Below are 13,622 nucleotides of genomic sequence, written 5' to 3'. Positions count from 1 at the left end.
AACCGAGTGAGTCGCCCTACAGTCCGGAACCGAGTGAGTCGCCCTACAGTCCGAAACCGAGTGAGTCGCCCTACAGTCCGAAACCGAGTGAGTCGCCCTACAGTCCGGAACCGAGTGAGTCTGCCCTACAGTCCAGAGCTCCCAGAGACATTCTACAGCCCTGAGCATTCAGCAGGGGTGGACAGGTTGGGTGGGGGAAGTAGACCTGAGCCTGAGCCACCTCCAGTTAGGTTGGTTGGGGAGGGGGGGGGTGTAGCACAGGAGCCGTCGTTGACGGCAGCCACCCTCCCTTCCCTCCCTTTAGTTTAGGGGATTTATTTTTGTTTTGGGGTTATTTTGTTTATTTGTGTGAGGTGCATCCGCAGTCTGCACCTTTGGGGGGGGGTACTGTCACGTCCTGACCAGTAGAAGGGGTTATTTGTTATTGTAGTTTGGTCAGGACGTGGCAGGGGGTATTTGTTTTATGTGGTTCGGGGTGGTTGTGTATTTAGTGGTGTGTTTGATTTAATATTCCGGGGTTTTGGGCACTGTTCTATGTTAATGTATTTCTATGTTTAGTCTAGTTCTTTGTATTTCTATGTTTAGTTTATTGGGGGTTGAACCCTCAATTGGAGGCAGGAGTTTTCTCGTTGCCTCTGATTGAGGGTTCTATAAATAGGTGTGTTTGTTTTAGTATTTGTGTGAGATTGTGTTGTGTATAGCTCTGTGCCTTACCGGCCTGTTATTTGTCGTTGTGTTTTTTTGGTGCATGTATTTATTTTGGTTTACCTTCTTTGTTCGTTGAAATAAAAGAAGATGAGTGCACATTTCCCCGCTGCGTCTTGGTCCGCTTTACCCTACGACAACCGTGACAGTGAGTAAACTGAGATGTAACTAAGGAGTTAATCAGGGCAATTTTTCCATAAATAGACAGGTATTTACCTCTCCATGGTTGCAGGATCTTGTCTATTTTTACAAGATTTCTATTGAAATTCATTGTGGAGAGCTTATTTATATATTTTGTGATATGAATACCGAGTATGTCTACTTCACCATCAGCCCATTTTATAGGTAAGCTGCAAGGTAATGTAAAAGTTTCATTTTTTTAAGGATCCAATACGTAATATTGTACACTTATCATAATTAGGTTTAGTCCAGAGAATGCAGAAAAGTTATCTAGATCTTTAACTTCTCTAGGGTATGTGGGACGATAGCGTCCCACCTCGCCAACAGCCAGTGAAATAGCAGGGCGCCAAATTCAAAACAACAACAATCTCATAATTCAAATTTCTCACACATACAAGTATTATACACCATTTTAAAGATAATCTTCTCATTAATCCAACCACACTGTAAGATTTCAAAAAGGCTTTACGGTGAAAGCATAGCATTAGATTATGTTAGGACAGCACCTAGACAAGAAAAACCACACAGCCATTTTCCAAGCAAGGAGAGGCGTCACAAAAACCAGAAATACAGCTAAAATTAATCACTAACCTTTGATGATCTTCATCAGATGGCACTCATAGGAATACATGTTAGATAATACATGTATGTTTTACTCAATAAAGTTCATATTTATATAAAAAAAAACATTTTACATTGGCGTAATGTTCAGAAATGTTTGGCCTCCCGAAACTTCCAGTGAATGAGCACATCAATTTACAAAAATACTCATAAAAGTTGATAAAATATTCAACTGTTATTCAAAGAATTATAGATACACTTCTCCTTAATGCAACCGCTGTGTCAGATATCAAAAAAGCTTTACAGCGAAAGCACACTGCAATAATCTGAGTACGGCGCTCAGTCACAAAACCAAATCCGCCATTTTGTGGAGTCAACAAAACTCAGAAATAGCATTATAAATATTCACTTACCTTTGATCTTCATCGGAATGCACTCCCAGGCATCCCAGTTCCACAAATGTTCATTTGTTTCGATAAAGTCCATCCTTTATGTCCAAATACCTCCTTTTTGTTTGCGCGTTCAGTCGAGTAATCCAAATCCACTGTGCTCGTGCAGTAAATTCAGACGAAAAGTCAAAAAAGTCATATTACAGTTCGTAGAAACATGTCAAACGATGTATAGTGTAACGCCCTGGCCAGAGAGAGGGGTTTTTGTTCTTTATTTTGGTTAGGCCAGGGTGTTACATTGGGTGGGCGTTCCATGTTCCTTTTTCTATGTTTTTGTATTTCTTTGTTTTGGGCCGTGTGTGTGGCTCCCAATCAGGCACAGCTGAAGCTCGTTGCTGCTGATTGGGAGTCACACATAAGGAGCATGTTTTTCCTTTGGGTTTGTGGGTAATTGTTTCTGTCAGTGTTTTGTTCCAGACAGGACTGTTTGCTGTCGGTTTGCTCATTTTCTTGTTTTGTATAGTGTTCACGTTGTTTACATTAAATTCTAATAATGAACACTAACTCCGCTGCACCTTGGTCCACTTCTTCAGACGACAGCCGTTACAGAATTACCCACCACCAAGGGACCAAGCAGCGGAAGAGGGAGGTCCGGTCAATGGAGGAGACGCCGGCCAGCAGACGGGGTCGCTGGCGTCGGTCGAGGAAGCCCGGAAGACACCCCCAAGAAAATTTTGGGGGGGGGCTAATGGGGTGGTCCGGAAGGGCAGAGGAGGAGCCCAGACCACTGCTCTCGTGGGGGATAACGGCAGAGGAAGAGAGGAAGATGATGAGGCAGTTGATTGAGGACCTGCAGATGGATGATCTGGAGGAGCCTTGGTATGCGGAGTTGCGCGCTGTGTCGCCAGTGCGTCCGCACAGCCCGGTGCGTCCGGTGGACATGCCCAGCACATGCCGTGCTAGGAAGGGCATCCAGCCAGGACGAGTGGCAAAACCGGCTCCACGCTTCAGTTCACCAGTGCGTGTTCACAGTCCTGTCTGGCCCGTCCCTGCTCCCCGCACCAAGTCCACAGTGCATGTTCCCAGTCCTGTCCGGTCCGTCCCTGCTCCCCGCACCAGGCCCAAGGTGCGTGTCCACAGTCCTGTCCGGCCCGTTCCTGCTCCCCGCACCAAGCCCAAGGTGCGTGTCCCCAGCCCTGCCAGTCAACAGTCGTCAGAGCTGCCCGCCAGTCAACAGTCGTCAGAGCTGCCCGCCAGTCAACAGTCGTCAGAGCTGCCCGCCAGTCAACAGTCGTCAGAGCTGCCCGCCAGTCAACAGTCGTCAGAGCTGCCCGCCAGTCAACAGTCGTCAGAGCTGCCCGCCAGTCAACAGTCGTCAGAGCTGCCCGCCAGTCAACAGTCGTCAGAGCTGCCCGCCAGTCAACAGTCGTCAGAGCTGCCCGCCAGTCAACAGTCGTCAGAGCTGCCCGCCAGTCAACAGTCGTCAGAGCTGCCCGCCAGTCAACAGTCGCCAGAGAGGTCAGACTGCGCTGAACTGCCGGAGTGGCCAGACTGCGCTGAACTGCCGGAGTGGCCAGACTGCGCTGAACTGCCGGAGTGGCCAGACTGCGCTGAACTGCCGGAGTGGCCAGACTGCGCTGACCTGCCGGAGTGGCCAGACTGCGCTGAACTGCCGGAGTGGCCAGACTGCGCTGAACTGCCGGAGTGGCCAGACTGCGCTGAACTGCCGGAGTGGCCAGACTGCGCTGAACTGCCGGAGTGGCCAGACTGCGCGGAACTGCCGGAGTGGCCAGACTGCGCGGAACTGCCGGAGTGGCCAGACTGCGCGGAACTGCCGGAGTGGCCAGGCTGCCCCGACCTGCCGGAGTGGCCAGACTGCCCCGACCTGCCGGAGTGGCCAGACTGCCCCGACCTGCCGGAGTGGCCAGGCTGCCCCGGCCTGCCGGAGTGGCCAGGCTGCCCCGACCTGCCGGAGTGGCCAGGCTGCCCCGACCTGCCGGAGTGGCCAGACTGCCCCGAACTGCCGGAGTGGCCAGGGACGCCCGCCAGCCCGGTGAGTCCTGTGCCTACGCCTAGGGCTAGGCCTCTGTCATGTCTCCCCAGCCTGGTGAATCCTGGGTCAGTGCCGTCAGAGCAGCCAGGGTCGCCCGCCAGCCAGGCGCAACCATCGCCGCCCGCCAGCCGGGCGCAGCCAGGGTCGCCCGCCAGCCGGGCGCAACAAGGGTCGCCCGCCAGCCAGGCGCAACCATCGCCGCCCGCCAGCCGGGCGCAACCATCGCCGCCCGCCAGCCAGGCGCAACCATCGCCGCCCGCCAGCCGGGCGCAACCATCACCGCGCGCCAGCCGGGCGCAACCATCGCCGGCCGCCAGCCGGGTGCAGTCAGTGTCGCCCACCAGACCTTCGGCGCGGCCAGGTGCGCCACCGAAGAGGGCGACGTCAAGGGTGGAGCAGAGGCCACGTCCCGCACCTGAGCCGCCGCCGTAAGAAGGCCCACCCGGACCCTCCCCTTCAGAGTCAGGTTTTGCGGCCGGAGTCCGCACCTTTGGGGGGGGGTACTGTAACGCCCTGGCCAGAGAGAGGGGTTTTTGTTCTTTATTTTGGTTAGGCCAGGGTGTTACATTGGGTGGGCGTTCCATGTTCCTTTTTCTATGTTTTTGTATTTCTTTGTTTTGGGCCGTGTGTGTGGCTCCCAATCAGGCACAGCTGAAGCTCGTTGCTGCTGATTGGGAGTCACACATAAGGAGCATGTTTTTCCTTTGGGTTTGTGGGTAATTGTTTCTGTCAGTGTTTTGTTCCAGACAGGACTGTTTGCTGTCGGTTTGCTCATTTTCTTGTTTTGTATAGTGTTCACGTTGTTTACATTAAATTCTAATAATGAACACTAACTCCGCTGCACCTTGGTCCACTTCTTCAGACGACAGCCGTTACATATAGCCACTGAGCTCATGTCATTTTCTCAGTCATCTGATTCCAAGACCTCTTATTCTCTCCCCATTCACAGTAGAAGCATGAAACAACATTCTAAAGACTATTGACATCTAGTGGAAGCCTTAAGAAGTGCAAAATGACCCCACAGACACTGTATATTGGATAGGGAATCACTAGAAAAACTACAAACCTCAGATTTCCACACTTCCTGCTCCAATATCCAATGATATTGGAGCAGGAACACCCGCTAGCGGAACACCTGCTCCAATATCCAATGATGGGCGTGGCGCGAAATACAAACTCCTCAAAAATCCGAAAACTTCCATTTTTCAAACATATGACTATTTTACACCATTTTAAAGACAAGACTCTCGTTAATCTAACCACACTGTCCGATTTCAAAAAGGCTTTACAGCGAAAGCAAAACATTAGATTGTCAGCAGAGTACCCAGCCAGAAATAATCAGACACCCATTTTTCAAGCTAGCATATAATGTCACAAAAAACAAAACCACAGCTAAATGCAGCACTAACCTTTGATGATCTTCATCAGATGACAACCCTAGGACATTATGTTATACAATGCATGCATGTTTTGTTCAATCAAGTTCATATTTATATCAAAAACCAGCTTTTTTACATTAGCATGTGACGTTCAGAACTAGCATACCCCCCGCAAACTTCCGGTGAATTTACTAAATTACTCACGATAAACGTTCACAAAAAACATAACAATTATTTTAAGAATTATAGATACAGAACTCCTCTATGCACTCGATATGTCCGATTTTAAAATAGCTTTTCGGTGAAAGCACATTTTGCAATATTCTCAGTAGATAGCCCAGCCATCACGGCTAGCTATTTAGACACCCAGCAAGTTTAGCACTCACCAAAATCAGATTTACTATAAGAAAAATGTTATTACCTTTGGTGTTCTTCGTCAGAATGCACTCCCAGGACTTCTACTTCAATAACAAATGTTGGTTTGGTCCCAAATAATCCATAGTTATATCCAAACAGTGGCGTTTTGTTTGTGCGTTCAAGACACTATCCGAATGGTAAAGAAGGGTTACGAGCACGACGCATTTCGTGACAAAAAAAATCTAAATATTCCATTACCGTACTTCGAAGCATGTCAACCGCTGTTTAAAATCAATTTTCTCGTAAGAAAGCGATAATATTCCGACCAGGAGTCGTTGTATCCGTTCAAAGACGATAGAATAAAAACATGGGGTCGTCTCGTGCACGAGCATGAGTCCCATTGTCCGCTGATAGACCACTTAGCAAATGCGCTAAAGCTTTTCAGCCAGGGCTTGGAATTACGTCATTCAGCTTTTTCCCGGGTTCTGAGAGCCTATGGGAGCCGTAGGAAGTGTCACGTCATGCCAGAGATCCCCTGTTTTGGTTAGAGATGATAAAGGAGGGCAAGAAATGGTCAGAGAGGGCGCTTCCTGTTTGGAATCTTCTCAGGTTTTGGCCTGCCAAATAAGTTCTGTTATACTCACAGACACCATTCAAACAGTTTTAGAAACTTTGGAGTGTTTTCTATCCAAAGCTAATAATTATATGCATATTCTGGGCAGGAGTAATAATCAGAGTAAATCGGGTAAGTTTTTTATCCGGCCGTGAAAATACTGCCCCCTAGCCATAAGAGGGATTTACCATCACCAAATGTACAGGCTGAAATCAACACCAACGAGCGATATATTTTTTATGTCCACTTGAGTGGTATTTGCGATTGTGTATATGGTTCACCCAATGAAGTAGCCATTCATTTTTGTCCATTTCATGGGGGTCTTCCCTTACTTTTTAAAATCTTTACTTATGACCTGCCACTAGCTCTGAGTAAAGCCTGTGTGTCTATGTATGTGGATGACACAACACTATACACGTCAGATACTACAGCGAGTGAAATCACTGCAACACTCAACAAAGAGCTGCAGTCAGTTTCAGAATGGGTGGCAAGAAATAAGTCCTAAATATTTATAAAACTCAAAGCATTACTTTTGGGAGAAATCATTCACTAAACCATAAACCTCAACTAAAAATTGTAATGAATAATGTGGACATTGAGCAAGTTGAGGAGACTAAACTGCTTGGAGTAACCCTGGATTGTAACTGTCATGGTCAAAACATGTTGATGCAACAGTAGCTAAGATGGAGAGAAGTCTGTCCATAATAAAGTGCTTCTCTGCCTTTTTAACAACACAAGTCCAGAACAGACTATGGGAGGTTCACAGTACTACATAGAGCCATGGCTACATGGAACTCTTTTCCACATCAGGTAACTGATGCAAGCAGGAGAATCAGATTTGAAAAAACAGATAGGAATAGACCTTATGGAACAGCAGGGACTGTGAGGAGTCACACACACACTTAATGTGTTGTGAAAAGTTTTGTGAAATGTATATGTAATATTTTAAATTGTATATAACTGCCTTAATGGACTGCAGGAAGAGTAGCTGCTGCCTTGGAAGCAGTGAATGGGGATCCTTAGTAAATACAAATACAAATACATACAATACTATACATACATAATACCCCATAATGTCTAAGTGAAACTATGTTTTCCAAATTTTTTTACTAATTAATAAAAAATGAAAAGCTGGGTTAGGGTTTTCCTGAGTCGCATTGTTCTCAAAACTCCCAAATATGTTGTCTCTTGTTTCGCCGATTGTACTTTACCATATAATACCTTGTGACCCTGCTCTACCACATAGTTTACTAATGTGGCGATGTTTGGTATGAGTTTCTTCATATTTTCACGCCAATAATAAATTCACTACATATTGCATCAACACAGAAGCCCCAAATCTACACGCTCACCAGTGTGAAACAAAGCTTGACTATTTGTAAACATAATTCGTGCTCTTGCCCATATATACTGCCAATATTTAATATGGTACGTAATATCCACTGTCCTTGATTCTCACAAGGATTATTCAACCCCAAAATCTACTAAGGAGCAGGGTTGATCCAAGCTCTCTGACCTCACAAAATATAATAATTTTCTTGCCTCACACCTAAGTTAACTGGCTAGAGTTGGCTAGCTTGCTAGCTAACGCTACTTCCAGACACAAACAAGAGAATACATCTTCACTCTCCATTCTACTCACCTAGCAGAGCTGGTTAGGCTTTTACATGTTTATTCAAAACATTGGTGACTAACTGTGCTGCTGGCAATAATTAAAATTACATTATTTCCCTAACGTCTACTGACACCGGCCATATTCAACCGGCGTTGAGCATTGGTAAATTCATCAGTTATTCTGCGCTCTGGTACATTCAAACAGCTGCTCTGAAATCCAAACAAAATAGCCTGAACGAATGCAGACCAAGGAGCATCATAATCCATTCTGGGTTCATCCTGTCGTTATCTGCATGTGGGTTGTTGTCTTAACCCCACCCTGGCTTAGTTTCCCAGATGCAAGGATGATTTAGAGACAGTGAGGAATTGTTCTAAACTCCTCCTGGCTATCTCTATCTTGGTTACACCCACCACATCTTGTCTATGTAATGCAGTCTTTAACTCATTAGTCAGCTCAAGCCATCTCTAGTGAACATACGCCCAGATTAGCTGCAGGGAACTAGAGTGGAGACCATAGAACACAGCATTAACAGGACAGAAATATCATACTGTTTGTTAAGTAAATAATCGTTTACTATTAACATCAAACAAATCAGGTGAGTATGTAATTGTCTATCACAATGGAGTGTGTCTCCCAGTTTCGCCCCCCTGTGGCTCAGTTGGTAGAGCATGGTGTTTGCAACGCCAGCATGGTGTGTGCAACACCAGGGTTGTGGGTTCGATTCCCACGGGGGCCAGTACAAAAAAAATGCATGAAATGAAATGAATGTATTCACTACTGTAAGTCGCTCTGGATAAGAGCGTCTGCTAAATGACTAAAATGTAAATCTAGAACTAGAGGGGTCATAGGTTGTCCCGGAGTTTGACCTCTTCAGAGACTTGAGCAGGAGCATATGACCTGAGGTCATAGCAAGGAATGTGATGGTTTTGGTTTTGACTGGCTTCTGGTTTTCTAGAATGGCTTTATCTCAGATTTGAGGGTTCTGTAGGCAAGTCTCATCGCTATAGCTGTAGTTAGAGTGTACATACTGTATTGGTATTTTTAGCTAAGGACATTTTATGGAAAATAAAAATTTAGGAAAATACATATTGATGACTATGTACATTTCTTTCTATTATTTAATTTGTAGATTTGAGCTTTACAACAGCACCATTTTCTCTACACTACTGTCAGTCCTTGCATCCATAGTTCCATCTATGAATTTGACAGTGATTTCGCCAGCCTCATTCCTGAATTGTTTACCAAAACAACTGGTGGGGTGGCTATTTTGTTGTTTTTCGAATGCCAGACTGTGTTTTTGTGTCGCGTTGTGTTTGTGTCGTATCTCATGTGCAATGTGCTGCAGTATGTGTGAACAAACACAAATTAACATCAACACAATAATAATATTATACCTGTCTGTAAATAATGTTTTGGGGATTGTCATGAAGTAAATAAAGTAGTATAATTATTAATGTTGAAGAAAAATTAACATAAATCATTCATTCATGACGTGTGTCATGTTTTATGTCATGCAATGTACTGTACGGTACCAGTCAAAAGTTAGGTCACACCTACTCATTCAATGTTTTTTCTTTATTTGTACTTTAACATTTACTTAACTAGGCAATTCAGTTAAGAACAAATTCTTATTTACAATGACGGCATACACCGGCCAAACCCTAACCCGGACGCCTCTGGGCCAATTGTGCACCGCCCTATGGGACTCCCAATCACAGCCGGTTGTGATACAGCCTGGAATCGAACCAGGGTCTGTAGTGACACCTCGAGCACTGAGACACAGTGCCTTAGACCGCTGCGCCACTTGGGACATCAAAACTATGAAATAACACATATGGAATCGTGTAGTAACCAAAAAAGTGTTAAATAAACAAAATATATATATATATATTTGAAATTCTTCAAAGTAGCCACCCTCTGCCTTGATGACAGCTTTGCACACTCTTGGCAATCTCTCACCCAGCTTCATCGGGAATGCTTTTCGAACAGTCTTGAAGGAGTTCCCCCATATGCTGAGCACTTGTTGGCTGCTTTTCCTTCACTCTGCGGTCCAACTCATCCCAAACCATCTCAATTGGGTTGAGGTCGGGGAATTGTGGAGGCCAGATCATCTGATGCAGTATTCCATCACTCTCCTTCTTGGTCAAATAGCACTTACAGTGCCTTGCAAAAGTATTCATCCCTGTAACGGTTGTCCAAAGGAGTAGACCAAGGTGCAGCGTGGTAAGTGTTCATCTTGATATTTATTTTTAACACTTAAACAAAATAATAAACAATGGTAAACGACCGTCACGTCTTGCAGGCTTACCGAGCAGTACAAAAATAAGATCCCACAACTCAAGGAGAGAAAAAGGGCTGCCTAAGTATGGTTCCCAATCAGAGACAACGTATGGAAACCATACCTGGCCAAAACGTAGAAATATAAACCATAGAATGCCACACCCTGACCTAACAAAATAGAGAAATAAACCGTCTCTCTCAGGTCAGGGCGTGACAATCCCCCTCTGCGTTTTTCCTATTTTGTTGCATTACAACCTGTAATTTAAATTGATTTTTATTTGAATTTCATGTAATGGACATACACTAAATAGTCCAAATTGGTGAAGTGAAATGAAAAAAAAAATTACTTGATTCAAAAAATTATTTAAAAAGAAAAATGGAAAAGTGGTGCGTACATATGTATTCACTTTGCTATGATGCCCCTAAAAAAGATCTTGTGCAACCAATTACCTTTAGAAGTCACATAATTAGTTAAATAAAGTCCACTTGTGTGCAATTTAAGTGTCACATGATCTCAGTATGTATATACCTGTTCTGAAAGGCCCCAGAGTCTGCAACACCATTAAGCAAGGGGCACCACCAAGAAAGCGGAAATATGAAGACCAAACAGGTCAGGGACAAAGTTGTGGAGAAGTACAGATCAGGGTTTGGTTATAAAAAAATATCTGAAACTTTGAACATCCCACGGAGCACCATTAAAACCATTATTAAAACATGGAAAGAATATGGCACCATAACAAATCTGCCAAGAGAGGGCCGCCCACCAAAACTCACAGACCAGGCAAGGAGGGCATTAATCAGAGAGGCAACAAAGAGACCAAAGATAACCATGAAGGAGCTGCAAAGCTCCACAGCGGAGATTGGAGTATCTGTCCATAGGTCGACTTTAAGACATACACTCCACAGAGCTGGGCTTTACGGAAGAGTGTCCAGAAAAAAGCCATTGCTTAAAGAAAAAAATAAGCAAACACATTTGGTGTTCGCCAAAAGGCATGTGGGAGACTCCCCAAACATATGGAAGAAGGTATTCTGGTCAGATGAGACTAAAATTGAGCTTTTTTGCCAAAACGCTATGTCTGGTGCAAACCCAACACCTCTCATCCCCCCGAGAACAACATCCCCACAGTGAAGCGTGGTGGCAGCATCATGCTGTGGGGATGTTTTTCATCGGCAGGGACTGGGAAACTGATCAGAATTGAGGGAATGATGAATGGTGCTAAATGCAGGGAAATTCTTGAGAGAAAACAGTTTCAGTCTTCCAGAGATTTGAGACTGGGACAGAGGTTCACCTTCCAGCAGGACAATGACCCTAAGCATACTGCTAAAGCAACACTCGAGTGGTTTAAGGGGAAACATTTAAATGTCTTGGAATGGCCTAGTCAAAGCCCAGACCTCAATCCAATTGAGAATCTGTGGTATGACTTAAAGATTGCTGTACACCAGCGGAACCCATCCAACTTGAAGCAGCTGGAGCAGTTTTACCTTGAAGAATGGGCAAAAATCCCAGTGGCTAGATGTGCCAAGCTTATAGAAACATACCCCAAGAGACTTGCAGCTGTAATTGCTGCAAAAGGTGGCTCTACAAAGTATTGACTTTTTGGGGGGGGGGTGAAGGGTTATGCACGCTCAAGTTTTCTGTTTCTTTGTCTTATTTCTTGTTTGTTTTGCAATAAAAAATATTTCGCATCTTCAAAGTGGTACTCATGTTGTGTAAATCAAATAATACAAACCCCCCCAAAAATCTATTTTAATTCCAGGTTGTAAGGCAACAAAATAGGAAAAATGCCAAGGGGGGGAATACTTTCGCAAGCCACTGTACACACCCTGGAGTTGTGTTGGGCAATTGTCCTGATGAAAAACAAATGATAGTCCCACTAAGCGCAAACCATATGGGATGGCGTATCGCTGCAGAATGCTGTGGTAGCCATGCTGGTTAAGTGTGCCTTGAATTGTAAATAAATCACTGACAGTGTCACCAGCAAAGCACCCCCACATCATCACACCTCCTCCTCCATGCTTCATGGTAGGAACCACACATGCAGAGATCATCCGTTCATCTACTCTGCGTCATACAAAGACACAGCGGATGGAACCAAAAATCTCAAATTTGGACTCATCAGAAGAAAGGACAGATTTCCACCGGTCTAATGTCCATTGATCGTGTTTCTTGGCCCAAACAAGTCTCTTCTTATTATTGGTGTCCTTTAGTGGTGGTTTCTTTGCAGCAATTCGACCATGAAGGCCTGATTCACACAGTCTCCTGTGAACAGTTGATGTTGAGATGTGTCTGTTACTTGAACTCTGTGAAGCATTTATTTGGGCTGCAATCTGAGGTGCAGTTAACTCTAACGAACTTATCCTCTGCAGCAGAGGTAACTCTGGGTCTTACTTTCCTGTGGTGGTCCTCATGAGAGCCAGTTTCCTCATAGCACTTGATAGTTTTTGTGACTGCACTTCAAGAAACTTTAAAAGTTCTTGACATTTTCTGGATTGACTGACCTTCATGTCTTAAAGTAATGATGGACTGTCGTTTCTCTTTGCTTATTTGAGCTGTTCTTGCCATAATATGGACTCGGTCTGTTACCAAATAGGGATATCTTCTGCATACCATCCCTACCTTGTCACAACAAAACTGATCGACTCAAAAGCATTAAGAAGGAAAGAAATTCCACAAATTCACTTTTAACAAGGCACACCTGTTAATTGAAATGCATTCCAGGTGACGACCTCATGAAGCTGGTTGAGAGAATGCCAAGAGTGTGCAAAGCTGTCATCAAGGCAAACGGTGGCTACTTTGAAGAATCTCAAATATAAAATACATTTAGATATGTTTAACACTTTTTGGGTTACAAAATGATTCCATATGTGTTATTTCATACATGCAGTTCTGATGTCTTCACTATATTCTGCAATGTAGAAAATAGTAAAAATAAAGAAAACCCCTGGAATGAGTAGGTGTCCAAACTTTTGACTGGTACTGTATGCGATAAGTTAATCATTGCTGTAATGTTACACAGCAACACTGTATGTCTGAGACAAAAGCTTTCTCAGGGACAATAACGTTTATCTTATCTTATTAGTAACCAGGTTAATAATGGACATGGTTGACAAAAAAGTACTGTAAAATGCTCAAGTGCATATCTGTGATGTGGACTTGTTGCCATCTAGTGGTTTAAATTGAAATGATGCTCTTTTGAGAAATAAAATATGGAGGAGTTAAAGGTGCCTCTCAAAGCACAATTGTTTTCTTCATTTCAAGAGACAATATACATACTACTCTTTGTGACCTGAAAATGTTGGCATCATATTATCAGAAAATTGTTTCCACTTTATCAGTGATACATTAGTTACATTCTGTACAAATTAGCAGACATTTAAACATTTCAATAATTGTTAGTTAATGTTTTGTTATTTGGTGTGCAGTAGCCTAAATCAGAGCTATAACGACTGAGAATGAATGGAGACTGTGCGTGCACAGTTGTTATAGACT

Source organism: Salmo trutta, chromosome 35, assembly GCF_901001165.1.
Source record: "Salmo trutta chromosome 35, fSalTru1.1, whole genome shotgun sequence".
Lineage (NCBI taxonomy): Eukaryota > Metazoa > Chordata > Actinopteri > Salmoniformes > Salmonidae > Salmo > Salmo trutta.
This window is presented reverse-complemented; position numbering follows the sequence as displayed.